An 18896-nucleotide genomic window follows, 5' to 3' on the forward strand; every position below is an offset into this window, starting at 1 on the left:
ACTGCTGTGGTTATGGTGCAACTGATTGTTAGAGGAAATGTGATGTACCAAAGCAAAGCAGATGAACCTTGGGCCAACTAACTTTCTGTTCATTAGATTTTATTGGGAAGAACAGACAGAAGAATGAAATGTGTGACACAATGAGATAGTGAGCTTGGTTGTAAATTTGGGGGAGAACAGGAGGAATGGGAGACCTAGTACTTGGGAAATCCAGAGGACTCTGATAAAGGCAAAAGGAATGAAGAAGTGAGGAGGCAGGAAGTGACTGAATATAAAATAGTCTGCATAATGAATCAGAGGATGTGAGGAAGAAGAAGAAGAGTGCGAAGAGCTGGCATGAGCAGAAGTTCATCACAAGGTGGGATGCACAGACCATAAGAGAAAGCAAGTCTAATTACCTAAATCAGATACCCCCTCCCCTTACAATCATTACTGAACGAGTGCACATACCATGTTCTGGCTAGTAGTGAGATGATTGGAGAAGTTGTTTGTGAAGGTTAAAACCACTTCATCCTATAGAGAAAATATATTTAAACCGGTCTGTTATATACAGTACCAAGAAGAGATTTCAGGATGATTTCTAACAGTTCATACAAGAATATTACTTCTGCGTTCTGTCTTTATGCATAATCTCTGCTTGGTTAGAAGAACAGGACTCCCACTTGTGCCAGCTGTAAAACAGAATTACTGTAATCTGTTACTGTCTGACTGGCAAGAAACAGTGTAACCGAAATGGCAGTTTCAGAATACATTTGAGAGGCAAACTAAACCTGGGGCTACATTGAGTGGATTACACAACTGCCAAAAATGGTAAACTCTGGGGATTCTTATAGGAGTTTTCAGTGAAATGTAACGTCCATAGACTTAAACGTATTTTTGCTACTTTCACATATACTGACTTAAAAAGGAAAGTTTATTCATGCAAGCCAGTACTGCTCTGGGTTAAACTCCCCATCCACATAAAAAGGTCATCCCTGTCCATGTTCAACAGCAGCTTAGTTCTGTGGATGGGAAGCAGAAAGTTTACCCCAGGACTGCCCCCATACTACTAATGGATGGAAGCAGCACTTGAATGGCTTTATCTCATGCAGCTGTCTTGTGAAACTGTCTAGGTTATGATACCAGTTATTCTAACTAGGGGTAATGTGTAATTATTGACCAAGAGACGGGCAAAGCCAATCTAAAACCAAATGGGATAGGTTAATTCAAGCACCAAAATGGAAATTTGCTGGGCTTAAAATGGCCCACAAGGAAAGCTAGCCTAGTACTTGCCTGTGAGCTTAAAGCTTTTTTTTCTTATAGTGAAATTTCATTTTTTGCTCCAAGTTCCCTCTAATGACACTGAACATTATGTCCTGTTTCTTGTTTTTTCATTCTAGGAGTTGAGGTGTGCACTAAAGTATTCCATTTTCATTAAATTCTGTCAGACTGCTATTAGGTTTGTAAAACAGCATGTATGTTTCTGCTTGCGTCTTTATCATAGTTGGATATTACAGTACAAACCTTGCGTAGTGCCGCACCGAGCTTGTTTTATGGGAAGAAAGGCCGTTTTCCTCCCATCACTGCCACAGAGTAACTATGGTCAACAAGTATTCTATTTTTGATTTTCCACAACAAATAACAGCAGTTCTCTTTTTCTCACAGAACTTACTATTTCTTGTTCCAAGAAACAGCACTCTCATTTGTCTTAGTGGACAGATGTTTTTGCCTGTTTTATTTTTAGGTAAATCATGAGGATTGCAGTCAGTAATGCCAGACATTAGTTTTTGTTAAGAAAATTTGTGCCGATATAAAACTTGATGTTCTTTTAACTTTAAAAGTGAATTTCAGTGATATCTAAAAATTGCCCCAATGTTGGGCCTTTGTCCCCCATTAATTTTGTCTTTGTCCCTGATTCTTCTCCATAGAAATTGAGCTGTACATTCCAGTCTCCAAACCTGTCAACTCTCCAAATTTTTGTGGATTGTCCAGATTTTTGCCTCATACTTTGGTCTGTTTCTCATAAAATTTATGATTTTCTGGCAAGTCACTGAGGACTGAAATCACTAACTAATGGTACACATTTCAGTTTGACTTCATACCATTCAGATAATTTATTCTGACACACATCCTGTTACTTCAGAAACGTTCTAAGTTTATAAGAGCAATATTTAAAATCTGTCCCTATTTTTGGACCTTTGCTCCCCCCCGCTATAGGAGGTTGAGAGTTGTGCTCTGGACAACACCAGAACTAGAAGCCCAGCAACTGTTTTTTTTAATTTATACTGCTCTTTCCTAGTTATGTAATGAGGAAATTCTATATCCTCTCTTATTTTTCTCCATGTTATGCAGAGAGTTTGGAAACTGAGCTAAGCAGTCTTAACTGGGGTATTGAAGCACCTCTGGTGAACATGTTATGCTTTATATGTAGGGATATCTTTTGCAGATTTGTACTGTTAGGAATGTTTTTTTTTTGTTAGGCACTTAGTGAAAGATTGATTCTCATGTGTGACTACAGAGTAGTAAACCCATGTCACTAAATTTGATGGTTTTGGTTTTATCAGAAGCAGATGTTTTCATGGTTTTGCTTATTAATGTGCCAGTTATTTCCCAGGTGATAAATGGTGGAATTTTTTTGTAGCCCACTGCTGTTTTGTTTAAGCTACATTTATCTTGAAGTTCATTTAAATACCACAGATATTTCTTTTGCATGTGAACTTTTTTCCTTTACCTTTCCTTCTCTGTGCATTTGAATAATTATCCTTTTCCATCTTTGTGTAGAATGAATAATGACTGTAAATGAGTATGTAAATAGTATATAGTAAATGATGACTTATGTATGTGTAGAAGAGTAAATTGTCTTATTAAACTTTTGCTAATTTTTTGATGCACTTCTAAGCACTGTTATGATTTGGTCACTTGCTAGGTACAATGCTGGCAGGCAAAGAACAGGGGCAGAAGGTTCCTGATTCTACCTAACATCCCCGATTTTGCCTCGTGTTTTTGTCCTGTCTATCATAAAATATTTTTATTTTCTGGTAAATTATCAAGGATTATATTCAGTTAGTAATGACATTCATTGCAGTTTCATATAGCTTAGAAAATGCATGATAGTGCAAGACCTGTTGTATAAACTTTAAATGAATTAGCGCAGTTTTACAGACTAGCCCTGATTTTGATCCTTTGCCCCCTCATTTTACCATTTGTCCAGAATTATTTAGCAAAGAGGTTGACGGGTATGCTGCTGCTTCAGCCAGTAAAATAATTGGGCTTCTGCACTTTTACTCTCCCTCTTTTTTTCTTTTCTGTAACTATAGATGATCTTCATGTTTCACTGTTGCATTTCTAACTTGTGGGATTTCCTACCATGGAAGCCCTGGGCCAGCCCGTCTACTAGAGAATAGTTTCCTTTCTTCTGGAGCTGATGGACGCCCTATCTTATGTCGTCATAGTTTGGTATTAAGGGACTCGGCTAGCACCACAACCTCAGTTGTTTCTTGCTTTTGGAGTTTGAAGCAGAGTGCCAGTCAGTGAGTTGGCCAGTCTACACCAGAGAAAGAAGACTACGGAAAGCTACGTACCCCATTTGGGAGCCTTTTATGCATCTTCTGACTAATGTCACAGCGGAAGTTAATTGTCTCCACTTTGGCAAACAGATTCCTCACCGGGACTTCCACTCTTGGTGTGACTTGAGTGGGGCCAGAACACTATGTCCCCATGTTTCAATTACCCAAAAATTAACTGGGAGAACTAGTCTAGTACAAGCTACCTTGCCCAACATTTACTAGAATTTATAAACTCAAATGCCCTGGATCAACAGGTCAACACCCCTACCAGAGGTGACAACATATTGGACCTGGTCATCACCAACATGGGCGACGGTGTTCCACACCCCTCGCTGGTTAGATCTGACCATAAACTAATCACTCTGGATATCCACATTCCGCCACCACCCCTGGTCAAAGAAACCACCGTGAAAAACTTTTCAAAAGCAAACTTCACATTACATAAGACCGAGGTGGGAAGTTTCAAAGCCCCCATGCTAAAGGATAACGCTGACCAAGCTGCAAAATCCTTTACTAATGCACTGTATGGGCACCTACAAGAATGCATGGATCGTGCTATCCCAAACAAAATCAAGACTCACTCCTCCAAGGAAAAGAAACCAGTCTGGTGGACCACTGCCATAAACAAGCTATGCAATAGAAGGAGGAAACTAGTACAGAAAAGAGTAAAATCCCAAGAAGGGAAGACATCCCTGATCAGTATCAGCAAGAAACTACGTTCCCTCATAAAATCTTCTAAGGCTCGCTTCGAAAGAAAAATTGCCATGAACTCCAAAGATAACCACAAGGCATTCTTTAGTTATGTCAAGAATCTAAGTGGCAATTCTCAGATCTGCTCTGAGTTAGTGCAGAATGGCACAAAATACACTGAACCGACCAATATACCCAACATCCTGGCAGACAGGTTCAGTGCAAACTTCACCCCCCTCTCACCCCCAAAAGGGCTCATAACTGTACCAGCAGAATGTAGTGCCTCTGAAATCACAGGCACTTTGGTTAAAACAGCCCTCTCCAAAGCCAAAAACACAGCATCAGTGGGGCCGGACAGTGTCCCAGGCTGCATCCTACACAAGCTCAAAGAGGAACTAACCCCTCACCTAAACACACTGTTTAAACTCAGCCTCTCCACAGGCTACCTGTCCACAGAGTGGCGCACAGCAACAGTTATTCCACTCCACAAAGGTGGAGCCACAATGAACCCCGGGAACTATTGCCCTATAAGCCTGACTAGCTTAGTTGGTCTGCAAAGCTGAGGAGCGCATCATCATGGATCTCCTTAACAGAGACACTGGGAACCTCCAAACACTGGACCCTACCCAGTTCGGCTTTAAGGGCAGATCATGCCTCCTAAACCTGGTGGACTTCTTTGAGACAGTTACCAAGGCTATAGATGAGAGAAAGGTGGTCCACACAGCCTACCTAGACCTCGCAAAGGCCTTCCACACCATTCCCCACTCGGGTATTATAGAGAAACTCACCAGCCTGAACATAAACCCCTACGTCACGGGATGGGTTGCCAACTGGCTCACGGACAGAACCCACATGGTAAGAATTGTGGGAGCTAGGTCTGACTCTAAAGCAGTTACACGTGGTATTCCCCAGGGCTCAGTCCTAGGACCCCTCCTGTTCAGCATATACCTGTCAGAGGTACAGGAAGCACAGGAGGACTATAGCTGACCACGTTCGCAGACTGCAAATTAGGGGCTGTAATTGACTCTCCAGCTGACATAGACATCCTCCAAAAGGGTCTCACTGAGACAGATACGTGGTGTCAAAACCATGGCCTCAAGCTAAATGCCAAAAAGTGCATAGTCATCCCCTTTGGAAAAAAAATACCCACAAACTACCACCTAGGTGGTAGACCCCTAAATACAGAAGATGTAATAAGTGATCTGGGGACCCAAGTAGATGGTAACCTCTCCTTTGATAATCACATTGCCAAAGTGGTTAGAAAATCCTTCTATGTGGCCCACCTAATCACAAAAGGGTTCGCATCCAGATCGAAAGAGGTTATTGGGCCCCTCTACGCATCACTCATCAGACCCATCACAAGTACAGTGCCCCATTTGGGATGTACATTACAAGACACCTGCAACAACTGGAAAGATCACAGAAGTACCTCACCAACAGGATCACTGGCCTCAAGCAGATGCCTTATGCAGCTCGACTGAAGAAACTCCAGCTGTACTCCGTTGCATGCCGCTTACTCAGAGGTGATCTCTGCCCTGACATACAAGGCCATGCCCATCCCAGAATTGATGGACATGCTCCACCTAAAGAAAACCATATCCCCCCCGAGCCACACACTCCAGGGATCTAAACCTCACCACAACAATAAATAGTATGTGCTGGAGGGATAGATTCCTGTCCCAGAGACTTCCCGTGCTCTGGAACAAGATTCCAATCTACATTAGGCAGAGCTCCTCGCTAAGCCTCTTCGTGAAACCTTGATGAGTGGATGGGAAACAAAGTTTACCTCAGGGATCACTTCAATGGCTCTGCTGGATAGAGGCACAGGGAACTAATCTAAGGGGGTGGCAAAAGCCAACACATTCAGGCTAGGCTTATAAATGCCTTCGGGCAGATAGCCTAGTACCTACCTATGAACTGTATTTTTTGTGCTTGCTTTAATAGCAGAACTGCTAGGCATAGGGCCAACGTTCTGACTAGGTATCTTAGTAAGTCATCAGTCCATTCATGTCCTGTGGTGTCCACTGGTCGAGCTGAAGTAGACATACCTAGGTGAAAAAGAGATAAAGCAAGACGCTTCAGGTATAGGGCCTCAGACAATGCCCACTTGCCGTTGGCCAGTTCTCCAAGGCTTGTTATCACTGAAGAAGGCAAGTCGCATTCACTGCCACCTTTCGTGACCAGGGTGAGTGGTGCAGGCCTCTATCGAGACCCATTTGGAGTCTCATATGCCTTCTGCTCTTTTAACATCTTTTCAAGCCGTAGGACTGTGTTCATCGGTTGGGTTTGGGACCGCAATGCAGGCTGTGGATTCTGACGACCATGCTAAGACTGAAGGTTCTTCGCATCACTAGGACATTGCAACAGCTCTTCTCCTGTGGGATTCTGTTGTCAGTTTTGGGCCGACGGTCTGCCTCAGACCAAAACCTTATCCACTCACAAGAAAGGGGCTCCGACCCAGCCTCAGCCTAGGTTTACTGACTCTCACTCCCAGGCATACCAAGAGGATCTTATGAGATTGGCTGAAGATCTGATCTCTCTGGTTAGATATAGATCCCCTTGAGTCCACCCCAAGTCAAAGAAACAGAGACATCCTCCCCAGAAGATTTTTCTAATTCTTTTGACTCAGGTGATTTTTTTTGTTTATTTATTTTATTTTATTTTACATTTGTTAACCGGGGGTGTCTGACTGAGCCGAAAAGGCCCTTTTTCAGCAGCGGCCTGGGGAGCAAAGCTCCACAAAGAAAAATTACAGACGCATTTAGTTATTTAGACATGATCAGTATACACACAAATTACAGGAGACATGTTTTTACAGTGGTATGCGGCACATAAACAGTTGCAGTGGAGAGAACAAACAAAAAAAATTCATTTTAAAAATAAAGGTAATTAATAGATTTGTGATGTACAGCTGCAATTTTGAACATAGGTAGAATACATGCATAGTACACAGGTACAAGTACATACATTGTAGATTAGCCAGTGTTTGTGAGTAAGATTGAAAACTATTATCAAGTGCTCCAGATTTTGTATGTATGTGTTATCCACTTTCACTAGCCTGGGGAGCAATCATGGCACTGACAACTTTCCTTGAGATGTTGCCTCATGAAGTCTTTAAAGGAGGCTTTGGATGATGTGTTTTGAAAGCTTGTAGGGACAGAGTTCCATTTTTTAGCCACTGAACTACTATATAGTGCATCTCCAAAGCTATTGTAGCTGTTGGTGACTTCTAGTAGTAGTATGCTTGATCTAAGAGGCCTTTTGGCTGAGTGATGTTGTACTAGGTTTTTGAGGGCAGTACACTTATTGGGGAGGTAATAGATAGAATGACAGAGGCAGAGCTGATTGTAGGTTAGGAGGTTGGGCAGTTCTAGCCAGTGGAGCTTGTCTCAAAGCAGTACAGTGATGAGTTCTATATGAGCAGCAATTTGCAGCAAAGTGGGCAATTATGTTATAGCAGGCTTCCATTTTGCTTAGTTCAGTTTTGTTGAGATTAGTCATAATGGGAGATGCATAGAGTTGGGTGGATAGAAGTTGGGAGCGAGCAATGACTGATCTTGTGTTGTTGGTAAGAAATGGTTTGATACGGTAGAGCGACCCCAGTTTGGCATGTACTTTGATAGTTAAGTTGAGATGACTGTCAAATTTTAGGTGGGAGTCTATGGTTATTCCCAATAGCTTAGCCTGTGCCACTGGAACAATTGGAGTAGCATTAGTGGAGTAGATAGTGAATTGACTGTTAGTGTTTTTGTTAGAACTGGCTATAATCTTAAGCTGAGTTATAATCATAAGCGGAGTTTTCTTTGGATTGAGGATAAGTTGGGCTTTGGTAAGGTAGTTTTCAACGTCAGAGAATGCTAGTTGAGTTGTTTGTAGGAGGGTGGGAATGTTTTGTGCAGCACAGATTAAGGTAGTGTCATCTGCATACTGAATTATAGATGCATGCTGTGTTGGAGGTATGGAGGTCATTTGTGAAGACCGTGAATAGTAGTGTTCCTAAGATAGAACCCTGTGGGACTCCTATAGTTATGGGCAGCTGAGGAGAGAGAGAGACTTTTCCCATTTCACAGCTTGGTACCTGTCAGTTAAGTAGCTTTGGAACAAGGTAAGAGTGGAATTTGATAGATGATATTGGTTTAGTTTGTTTAGCAGGATTTGGTGTGAGACTGTGTCAAATGCTTTGGACATATCCAAAAAAAGAGTTGACACTTGTAGGCCTTCATTTTTGAGACTGTTTACTGTGTCTGTGAAGCAGAGGAGGGCTGTAGTGGTACTATGGGCAGGTCTAAAACCATGCTGAGTAGGTGACAGGATGTTGCTGTCTAGGAGATAGTTTAGCATCTGGGTATGGATGCATTTTTTTAGGATTTTGGCCAGGGGGGGAGAGTAAAGCAATGGGTCTGTAGTTATTAAGCTCAGTGGAGGTCCTGCCTTTATGTATGGGTGTAACATAGACTTTGACAAGGAGGATTGTACCTTTAAAGAAGGTGTTTCCATTGCCTCGTGGGGATTCAGATTTGGAGGAAAACCTTGCATCTGCCTCCCCTCTTCAGGATATTTCCTTTTGGGAAACCCTCCACACCTTGAGTAAACACATGAAGTGGAAAGCTCAATACTACCTTCGGTCAAAGAAAAGAATTGGATACCAAGAAACTGTTTTGGATTAGATGAATCAGAAACTGATGAGCGTAAAAAAACAAGTGCGTCTCTAAGGAATTATTAGACCTTTGTAATTCCTCTTCACAATGTAGCCTAACAGTCCCTGTACTGTGATTGTAATACTGTGGCAACTTCCACTTGAGCTGTAGTAACAGGTTCTGCCATCAGAGGACATACCTGGCCGAGAATGCAGTCCCTCCCAGACCATGTTGAATCCAGCTTCCCGGACGTCCCTTTGGACAAAGACTTTCTCTTTGGTCCCAAGACTGAAACTGTACTCAAGAAAATGGAGAACAAGGCCAAGTCGATGCAAACTGTTAAGGATGTTCAAGTCCACCCTTCTCATTTAAGCAGAAACTTCCCTATCAAGCATTGGTCCTTTCCATCCCAGTCCAAGGCTAGGCAAAGAAAGCCCCTTAGGGAAAGGAGCTAAAGACAGCACCAATGGCCCAAGCAATGGCATTCAGAACCCATTAGGCCAGGGGGTTGACGCCACGGCATTCCCTTCCAAAAAAAATCCAAGGGATTGACCCAGATAGTTCCTTTGTCATCCGGGCTCTGTGGTACCGGTACTAGAACACTTGCATGGAAGAGGATTTTATTCCAGACTTGTCCAGGTATCCAGTAAAGAAGGTGCATGGCAGCCAATAATGGACCTATCAAGACTCAACCATTTCCTGCAGGTTCCAAATTTCATGATGCTAACCCTTCAAAAACTTCTTCCCATGATCTCACCCAATGCTTTCATAGTTACCCTAGACCTAAAAGATGCATACCTGCGTATTCCCATAAAAGAATCACAAAGATGCTTCTTGCACTTCAGAGCAGGTATGTACCAGGCACTATCTGTTCTGTGCTCTGGCCTTTGGCTTGTCTGCTGCTCCCAGGGTCTTCACAAAATGCTTAGCTCCACTGATAGCCTTCTACAGAATAAAGGGGATCCAAATTTACCCCTGTTTGGACAACTGCTGTATCCAAGCAGCAAACCTAGAAAAACTAAAATCTGACTTGTTTTTTTTACCCAAAACATTTTAATCTCCCTGGGGTTCACTATCAATGCTCAGAAATCTTGGACAGATCTCACAACCAGGATAGTCTTCCTGAGGACTCTACTGGATTCTGCTCTCCAGAGGCCCTTCCTACCCTTGGACAGGGTCTCTTTCCTGACCCTGTACTTCAAAAAAAGTCATGGTTGGGGATTACCTGACAGCTGGGGAGTACCTCAGGGCTGTGGGTTGCACAGCCTCTTGCATCCTCATGATTTTCCTGATCAGACTGCACAGGAGGAAACCTCAATGGTACCTCAAGAATGGGTGGTGCCAACATTCACAGCCTCTCATAGCCAAGATAAAGTGGTCCCTTGCCTCAGGAAGGAATTTGCCTTGTGGGCCCAGATATGTTCCATCAATCCGGGACTCCCCTTCAAATTCATGCTTCAGGAACAAACTCTGGCAACAGATGAATCAGAAATAGCCTGGGGAGTCCACGTCACCTCTCTCCAGTTGCAAGGAAAATGGGACTTCAAGTTTAGATTCAAGCACATAAATGTCAAAGAACTTATGGTAGTCCAAAAAGGCCTGATAATCTTCCAAAAGGAATGGAAGCCTGGAGTACTAGTAGTGAAGACAGACAATACCACAGTTATGTGGTACATAACAAACGGGGGGTGGGCGACTCTTACCCACTTTGTCACTTACCATTGCTTGTTTGGGAAACAGCACACTCCCTAGGATTACACCTCATGGCACAACATCTGCCAGGTATACGCAACCAACTAGCAGATCACATCAGCGGAAGCCTGTCAGACCCCCCATGAGTGGCATCTACATTTAGGAAGTATTTGTCAGCATAGTCAAAAAAATGGGGTGTGCCATTGATATACATTTTTGCTGCCAAAGAAAATTTTGACTTGAAAAAACTTTGCTCCCGGGACAAAATGCAGTCAGCCTAGAAGACAGATGCTTTCTCTTTCACTTGGACAGACCTTTTCCTCTGTGCTTTCCCTCCAATACCACTGCTCCCCAGGGTATTGCTAAAGATAAAAGAAAAGGGACAAATAGCAATACTAATAGTCCCAAGTTGGCATGGGCAGCACTGGTACTCTCTGCGACTTAGCCTAACCAGCATGGAACCATGACAACTGCCACAGAGAATGAACCTATTCACTCAGGACAAGGGCAAGATTATATACCCCAACCAGTTTGTTTGTGTCTTTCGGCTTTTCCCGGTTAGGGGTCGCAACAGCGGAACTCCGGTCCGCTAATGATTGGTAGTGGATTTTTACGTACCAGTGTTACCAGCATTGATGCACATCCTTCAACAAAGGCACACCCCATTCACGTATGTCTCCACACAGAAGACGCTGTAGCTGAGAATCGAACGGGACAACGTCTTGCTATGAGGTGACCCTCAAATTGTCAGCAAGGAACCTCTCTTGACAAGCAAGTCGTTGATATTCTAAAAGAGGCCAGGAGACCTAACACAAGAAAATCACACACTGCCAAATGGAAAAGATTCACCCTTTGATGCAGACAAAAAGCATAAAACCCCATCTAGCCAAAATGTTATTTCATTGTGTCTTATTTGGCCACCCTTTTTGACAAAGGTCTCTCTTACTCCTCCCTTCATCTATTTCAGTCTACCTGCTTCTCAGCCTCCTAGTTTCTGAGAGGGCTCATTCATATTAGACCTCCCAGAAAGGCTCCAGTTTCATCCTGTGGCCTCATTTTTGTGTTGAAGAAACTTACCCTTTTAACCACTCGAACCAGCTACTTCCACTGAGTTAAAAATTTTGACCTGGAAGATGGACATTTTAATAGCTATCACCTTAGCCAGAAGAGTTTCTGAGCTTCAGCCTGTCAAGCATGGAACCCTTCATCATTTTCCATCTAGACTAAGTCTCGCTGAGGAGGAACCCTTCCTTTATGCCTAAGGTGGTGACAGAGACCTTGTTAAATCAATCCATACATTTTCTACTTTCTTCCCCAACCCCCAAAACAAGGGGGAAGGGATCCTTCTTTCTTTGGATGTACATAAGCAACATAAGCAACTATGTTACTGCTTAGAACTAAGAGTATCCGGAAATCAGACCAACTCTTTGTGGTCTTTGCAAGTAGTTCTGAGAGGAAACCAGTTTGTAAACAAACCATCTCCAAATGGATCTCCCACTGTAGCTCCTTCTGTTACAGCCATCATGGCAAGAGACCCCCTGATGCTGTGAGGACACATTCTACCAGGGCTACTGCCACCTATATTAAATTTCTTAAAGTGGTGCCCAGGAAGTACATTTTGGAGGCAGCAACTTCGTCTTCAGTGTATATCTTTGCCAAACATTACCATCTTTCTGCCCTCTCCAAGTCTAGAGCAGGATTTACAACTGCCATTTTGTAGGGCATGCTCGCCTCTCCTTAGTCATCCATCCTCCTGCCTTTCAGCTTTGGGATTCTTCCCACAGGTTAGGACTGCAACAGTGAAACATGAAGAAAATAGTACAGTGTTGTATACTTGCCATAAATGTAGATATTTTAGTGTATTCACTGTTGCAGTATTCTTTCCCTTCCTACATCCCCCACTGGCCTACAGTGTAGGCTTGGACATTCTTCTCAGACAGGCTAACCCTCTTTCTGCTACTACTTTTTCCCTGGATTACAGTGTCCTAGACCCTTGGCTTCAAGGACCCTTGGGGGGCTCCTGTCTTTAGGGCAAGAAAAGTACTGAGGTCATGGTGCTGACCGACTCCCCTTATACCAAAGCGTAGTGATTCCGGAGAGGGCATTTGCTGGCTGCAGGAGGAGGAAAACTCTTCTCTGGTAGTCGGGCTGGGCAAGGGCTTCCATGTCAGGAATTCCCACAAGTTAGGACTGCACAAGTGACTACACTCGAACATCTATATTTATGGAAAGTATACACAGCTGTACTTTCGTGGAACAAATAAAAGTTCATGTACTACAAAGAATTATCATCATGTCTCTAATCATAACCTTTTTGTTATGTGTTTATAAATTGGATGCTAACAAAATTAAATTGTCTAGTTTTGATGTTCTTCGTGTTTCACTGTTGCAGTCATTACATTTGGGTAATCCTGCTGGCAGGTTGTCCTCAGTCGGCCTGAATTCCAAAGTCTTGGGTCCTGCGTCGGCTGCTGTCGCCCCTTCCCTGACATCAGGTCGTCAGGGGTATAAAAGATGCGACTCGTGCCATTTTCTTTAGTCTTTCTTGCCACGCGGTGCCCGAAGCGGAAGCAGTTCGCAAGTGCCGGTCGGCCGACTCCTGAGATTTTCGTGTTCGAGTTTCAGATCCGAAGTATTCAATAAAGCTAAGTACCCCATTGGGGAAACGATTTTCTTGCTCCAGACCGATGTCAGTAAAAGTAAATAATTGTATTTCTTGTGGAAAGCAAATACCTCATAAGGACTTTCATTCTTACTGTATTCCTTGCCTAGGCCCTGATCACAACGTTTCTGGTTGTCGGTTTTGTGCTAGATTTAACCAACGCACTATTAAGCATCGGAATGATTTTGCTTTAAACTATTTTGGACGCCAGTTTAATTATCCAGAAATGTCGTTGGATAGCCATCCGACTACTAGAGTTCACAAAAAAACGCAAAGAAAAGGAGAGAGATAGACAACCAAGGCCCAAAACCGACGACGAAGCTTCTCCTAATCCAGTCACTGGTCCTCAGTGAGGCTCTTTCGCAGCCCCTGATGCCCGCTACTTTAGAGTCGCAGGCCACTACCGACTCCCACGTGGAGTCGGCCATGCCGCTGGAAACTCAAGGTATTGGAGCCTCGGATACTATTCCTTCAGATGGGTCCGGAGCCATTGAGCAGGCACCGTCTTCTGAGGGTGCATTCAGACTTAAACCATCTCTACATTAAACCAACCTCATCTTCAAAGGCAAAGACTAAAGCATCTTCTAAAGCAAAGAAACAAACTCAAGAGCCATGTGGACAGGCCTCTATGCCCAAAAAACAGATGCTCAAAATGGCCGAGGACTTAATTATCTTGATCAGGGGTTCCCATCCCCCTCCTGATAAGAGGCCTAGGCAAAAGACTGACTATGAATCTTCAGATCAGGTTTCCATTTCTTCTGATCAGGAATATTCTCTTCCCCCCCCTATGAGGATTCTGATTTTGAAGAATCTATATCTTCAGCTTCTCCTCCTGAGGACTATTCATTTGGGGAAACCTTGCATACCATGAAGGAGCATTTCCACTGGGAGAGCCAAGATTTTTCAGAATCTAAAAAGAGGCTCAAGGATTTCCTTTTACTACCTCAACACAGGCCACTAACCATTCCACCTGTGTTAGATATTGTAGATGATGTGTTTTCGGAGTCTAGTCTTACCCCTGACTCCTTACCTCCAGCTCCTGTTAAGCCTTACATATATTACAGGGTTCCTGCCTCTCACAAATTCCTTTTTAAAAACCCTGCTGCAGACCCAGAAACTATTTCACAGACTCCCAAAGGAGTTAAGGCCTCCGCTGCAAAAAACCCTACCCCCTCTGACAGAGATTCTAGGGCACTGGATAGATGGGGAAACAAGGTTTACACATCTGCTACCTTGGCTATAAGGGCCTTAAACTGTTAGTTTCATATGCTCAAATATCAGCAACATGTCATGGCATTGCTTAAACAGAAAATGTTATTAAACTCTGAATGTGCAAAAAACAAGGAAATGCAGGATTTATTCCATGCAGCTGAACAAGTTGGAAAGCATACTTTGCAATGTGGTTTTGATTTTTGGAGGCCTCCTGCAGGGCCACAGTTACGGGTTCTGCAATTAGGAGGCATGCTTGGTTAAAGGAACAAAATATGCCTGATCATGTCAAAGTTAAATTATTAGATGCACCTTTACAGCATGATACCTTGTTTGGTGTTAAGGCAGAGGAGGTGTTAAAGAAAATGGAGGATAAAGCTAAATCTATGCAAACTGTCAAAGATTCTTTTACAAGTACAGCCACCTAGGTTTAGTAGACACTGGCCTACAAAGAATTGGTCCTTTCCTGTGTCAGACAGACCTCAAAGGGGCAGATCAAGACACCCTAGAGGCAGATTCCAGACGCAAGGTTCCTACCAGTCAAAGCAGTGGGGTGCTCCTACCTGCAAAGTTGGAGAAGACAAATCACAACCATACAGGAAACAGTCCCAGTGACTTTCCCCTGCCTGCACCAAGCACTTATCTCCTGGCAACACCCTTAGGGTAAAAATTAGCACTTTTTTCCCTCAAAAAAGGCACATTATAACCCAGGACAAGTGGGTTCTAAACATTGTGTCACAAGGGTACAAGTTCCATTTCCATACCCTGCCAAAGGCAAACGGCTGGCCAGATCTGCCAAAAAATCAATGGGCAGAGGCATAAAAACAAGTCTTATCCCTCATGGACATGGGGGCCATTCAGCAAGTACCAGAGCAAGAGCAGGGACAAGGATTTTACTCGACTGTTCTTGGTACCCAGAACGGACAAAGCCTGGAGACCAATACTGGACCCATCTATTCTAAACGCATTCCTGGATATACCAAAATTCAAGATGATGACTTTGCAGCAGCTTCTGTCCATGCTGGGCAAGAATGCTTGGCTGGTGACTCTAGACCTAAAAGAGGCATACCTGCATGTCCCAATCAGACATTTATGCAGAAGATACCTCAGATTCAAGGCTGGCTCAATGCATTACCAATTCTCTTCACTGCCCTTTGGCTTATCTACTGCACCCGGGATCTATACAAAGTGCCTGGCACCAGTAATTGCATTCTGCAGACGAAGAGGAATACAAATATATCCTTACTTGGACGACTGTCTAATTCAAGCAGAGAACAAGGACATTCTTCTGCAGCATCTGGCATTTGTGAAAAGACTTCTAACATGCCTAGTGTACACAGTCAACGAAAAGAAATCAAAACTAGTACCCTCTCAAGAGATGATTATTCCTGGGTGCAAGCTTAAATACAACTGCCCAGATGGCTTATCTCACGCCAGACAGACAAAAGCAACTGACTACCTATTTCAAAAGGTTGGCAACAAAGGCCCAGTTATCTGCAAGAAAAATTCTGCAGGCTTTGGGCTTCATGGCATCCTGCATCCTGCTAATTCCATATGCAAGACTGCATATGAGGAAACTTCAGTGGTACCTAAAAAGTGTCTGGACTCAACATTGCCACAGCCTGGAAACAATGATTATTCTAATTCCCTGCCTACAACAGGAGTTTCGATGGCGGGCAAAGGCTTGTCACCAGAACAAGGGATAGCCATTCACATTACCCCCAGCCAAGACAGACACTAACAACGGATGCATCAGATTATGCCTGGAGGGCCCACATGGCAGGAAGATGCATTCAGGGCACATGGTCCTCAACCCAAATGCATGTACATATCAATCAGAAAGAGATGCTAGCTGTTCAGAATGCCCTGACAGCCTTCAAGGACCTACTTCATCCAGGACAATTACTGATAGACAGACAATACCACGGCCATGTGGTATATAAACAAGCAGGGGGGCACACATTCTTACCCCCTTTGTAGACTAGCCATGACCTTGTGGGACACAGCAGTAACTTACCAAGTACATCTGCAGGCACAATTCCTGCCAGAAAGGAAAAATACTCTGGCAGACGAACTAAGCAGAAACCTCATGGATCCCCACGAGTGGCAGCTGGATCCACAAGTCTTCAGCATGATAACAAGGAAATGGGGATGCCCGGACATAGATCTGTTTGCCTCCCCTCACAACTACCAACTAAAAGATTCTGCATAAGGACTTATCACACACAAGCATGGAAAGTGGACGCCCTATCTTTCAGCTGGAAAAACCTGTCAGTATATGCCTTTCCCCCACTGCCTCTCTTACCCAAGGTGCTCCTAAAGGTCAGACAGGAGAAGCCAAAAATGATACTGATTGCCCCAGACTGACCCCGCCAGTACTGGTTTCCAGTCCTAAAGAACTTGTCTGAATGCCCAGCTTGGACCTTACCTCAAATACCTCATCTAATGTACCAACAAAACAATCAAATCCTGCACAGCCAACTCAGGACTTTAAACCTGGCAGCATGGCGGATAATGTAGTCATACCAAACACACCTCTCAGTAAAGCTGTGATGGATGTCATTGTGGAGGCCAGAAGGCCTAGTACTAGGAAATCTTATGCTGGAAAATGGAAGAGATTCTGTGCTTGGAACCAGGCACAAGGAACTGATAAAGCTGTGCCAAATACTCCTCAGATTTTGCAATACTTAACTGAGATGCTGGACAAAGGCCTATCTTTTTCATGTATTAAAATTCATACCTCTGCCATTTCGGCTCATTACAATACAGAGCCACCAATCTTTTCTCATCCCTTATTAAAACAGTACCTCAGAGAAGCCATAAATATAAGGCCTCCAAGGAGATCACCAATGCCTGCATGGGGACCTCAGTTATGTCTTTGAAAAACTCACCCTGCCTTTTTTTGAGCCAGCTGCTACTGCTGATATAAAGTAAAAAAACTTGGAAAACAGCTCTGCTCCTAGCAGTAACTTCTGCAAGACGAGTTTCAGAGCTACAGGCACTCATGGCTGTGGAACCTTTTATCATTTTTTATCCAGACAGGGTGTCTCTGAGGACAAACCCAACATTTATGTCTAAGATGGTGTCCAGTGTGGCTCTTAACCAAACTATTCATCTGCCAACTTTTTATCCAAATCCACAGAACAAGGGGGAGAGAATTCTGCATTCTTTGGACATACACAGACAGCTTAGATTCTACTTGGACAGAACCAATGTTTTCAGAAAGACAGAGCAATTATTAATGGCATATGCTGCAGGATCACAAGGAAAGGCTATCTCAAAGCAGACTATTTCAAAGTGGATAGGCCACTGTATTCGTTTCTGCTACTTACACCATGGCAAGCCAGTGCCTAAGGGCATTAGGCCACATTCAGCCAGAGCTGCAGCCACTTCAGCAGCCCTTCTCACGGTAGTACCAACCAAGTACATTTTAGAGGCTGCTACTTGGAGTTCAGTGCACACCTTCACAAAGCACTATCATCTGCCACTCTACTCAAAATCCAGGGCAGGCTTTGCCACTGCAGTTCTGTAGGGCCTCATAGCAGCTCCTAATGCTGTTTAGCTCCAGCCTTCCATCCATAGCTTTGGGACTCTACCCAAATGTATTGACTGCAACAGTGAAACACGAAGAACATAGTACAGTTGTGTACACTTACCATAAATGTAGATGTTCGAGTGTATTCACTGTTGGAGTCCAGGTTACCCACCCGCCATCCCCCTTTCTTCTGATAGAACCTATCTTTCCTTCTCCGAGTTATACAACCTGTGTGGTGTATTTTCATGTAGATGAAGGTAAAGTTTACATTGATGCATGTATTTATATATATATATATATATATATATATATATATATATATGTGTATTGGCTACCCTTTTGGGGGGGCACCTGACATCTGGGGCAAGAAAAACTAAAGAAAATTGCATCTGCCGCATCTTTTATACCCCCTGACGACCTGATGTCAGGAAAGGGGCGACAGCAGCCGACGTAGGACCCAGGACTTTGTTATTCAGGCCGACTGAGGGCAACCTGCCAGCAGGATTACCCAAATGTAATGACTGCAACAGTGAATTTACTCGAGCATCTACATTTATGGTAAGTGTACACAACTGTACTTTCTCATGGTGAATTTCTTTGCATCCATGACTTGAACACATAATAAGGTTATGATCAGATTTCATTCACAATTCTCTCTCTCTCTCTCTCTGTGTGTGTGTGTGTGTAGATATATTCATTCACATTCTCACACACACACATATTGTTCTTATATATGCACAAACAGGCATATGTATGAGTCTGTCAAACGATCAAAGTGTCAAGGTCGACATAGTGTTAGTGTTCGAATCGCAAAGCTTCCATCACACAAAAAATGTAATCACACCGAATCGAAAAAAATGAAATCTTTTTCTTCTTTGGCAGGGCAGCTGCTCCTCCCACATACCTTGTTAATTATATATACCAAC

At 43.4% G+C, this 18896-nt stretch overlaps 1 protein-coding gene across 1 annotated transcript in view; it reads left to right on the forward strand.

Annotated features, from left to right (window-relative positions):
• The window catches only part of SIPA1L2 (signal induced proliferation associated 1 like 2), a 2064602-nt gene that overhangs the window by 516286 nt on the left and 1529420 nt on the right, over positions 1–18896 (forward strand). The gene's annotated exons all lie outside the window — the stretch shown is intronic.

This window comes from Protopterus annectens, chromosome 1.part1 (genome assembly GCF_019279795.1).
Source record: "Protopterus annectens isolate FY-2018-M chromosome 1.part1, PAN1.0, whole genome shotgun sequence".
In the NCBI taxonomy this organism is placed as follows: domain Eukaryota; kingdom Metazoa; phylum Chordata; order Ceratodontiformes; family Protopteridae; genus Protopterus; species Protopterus annectens.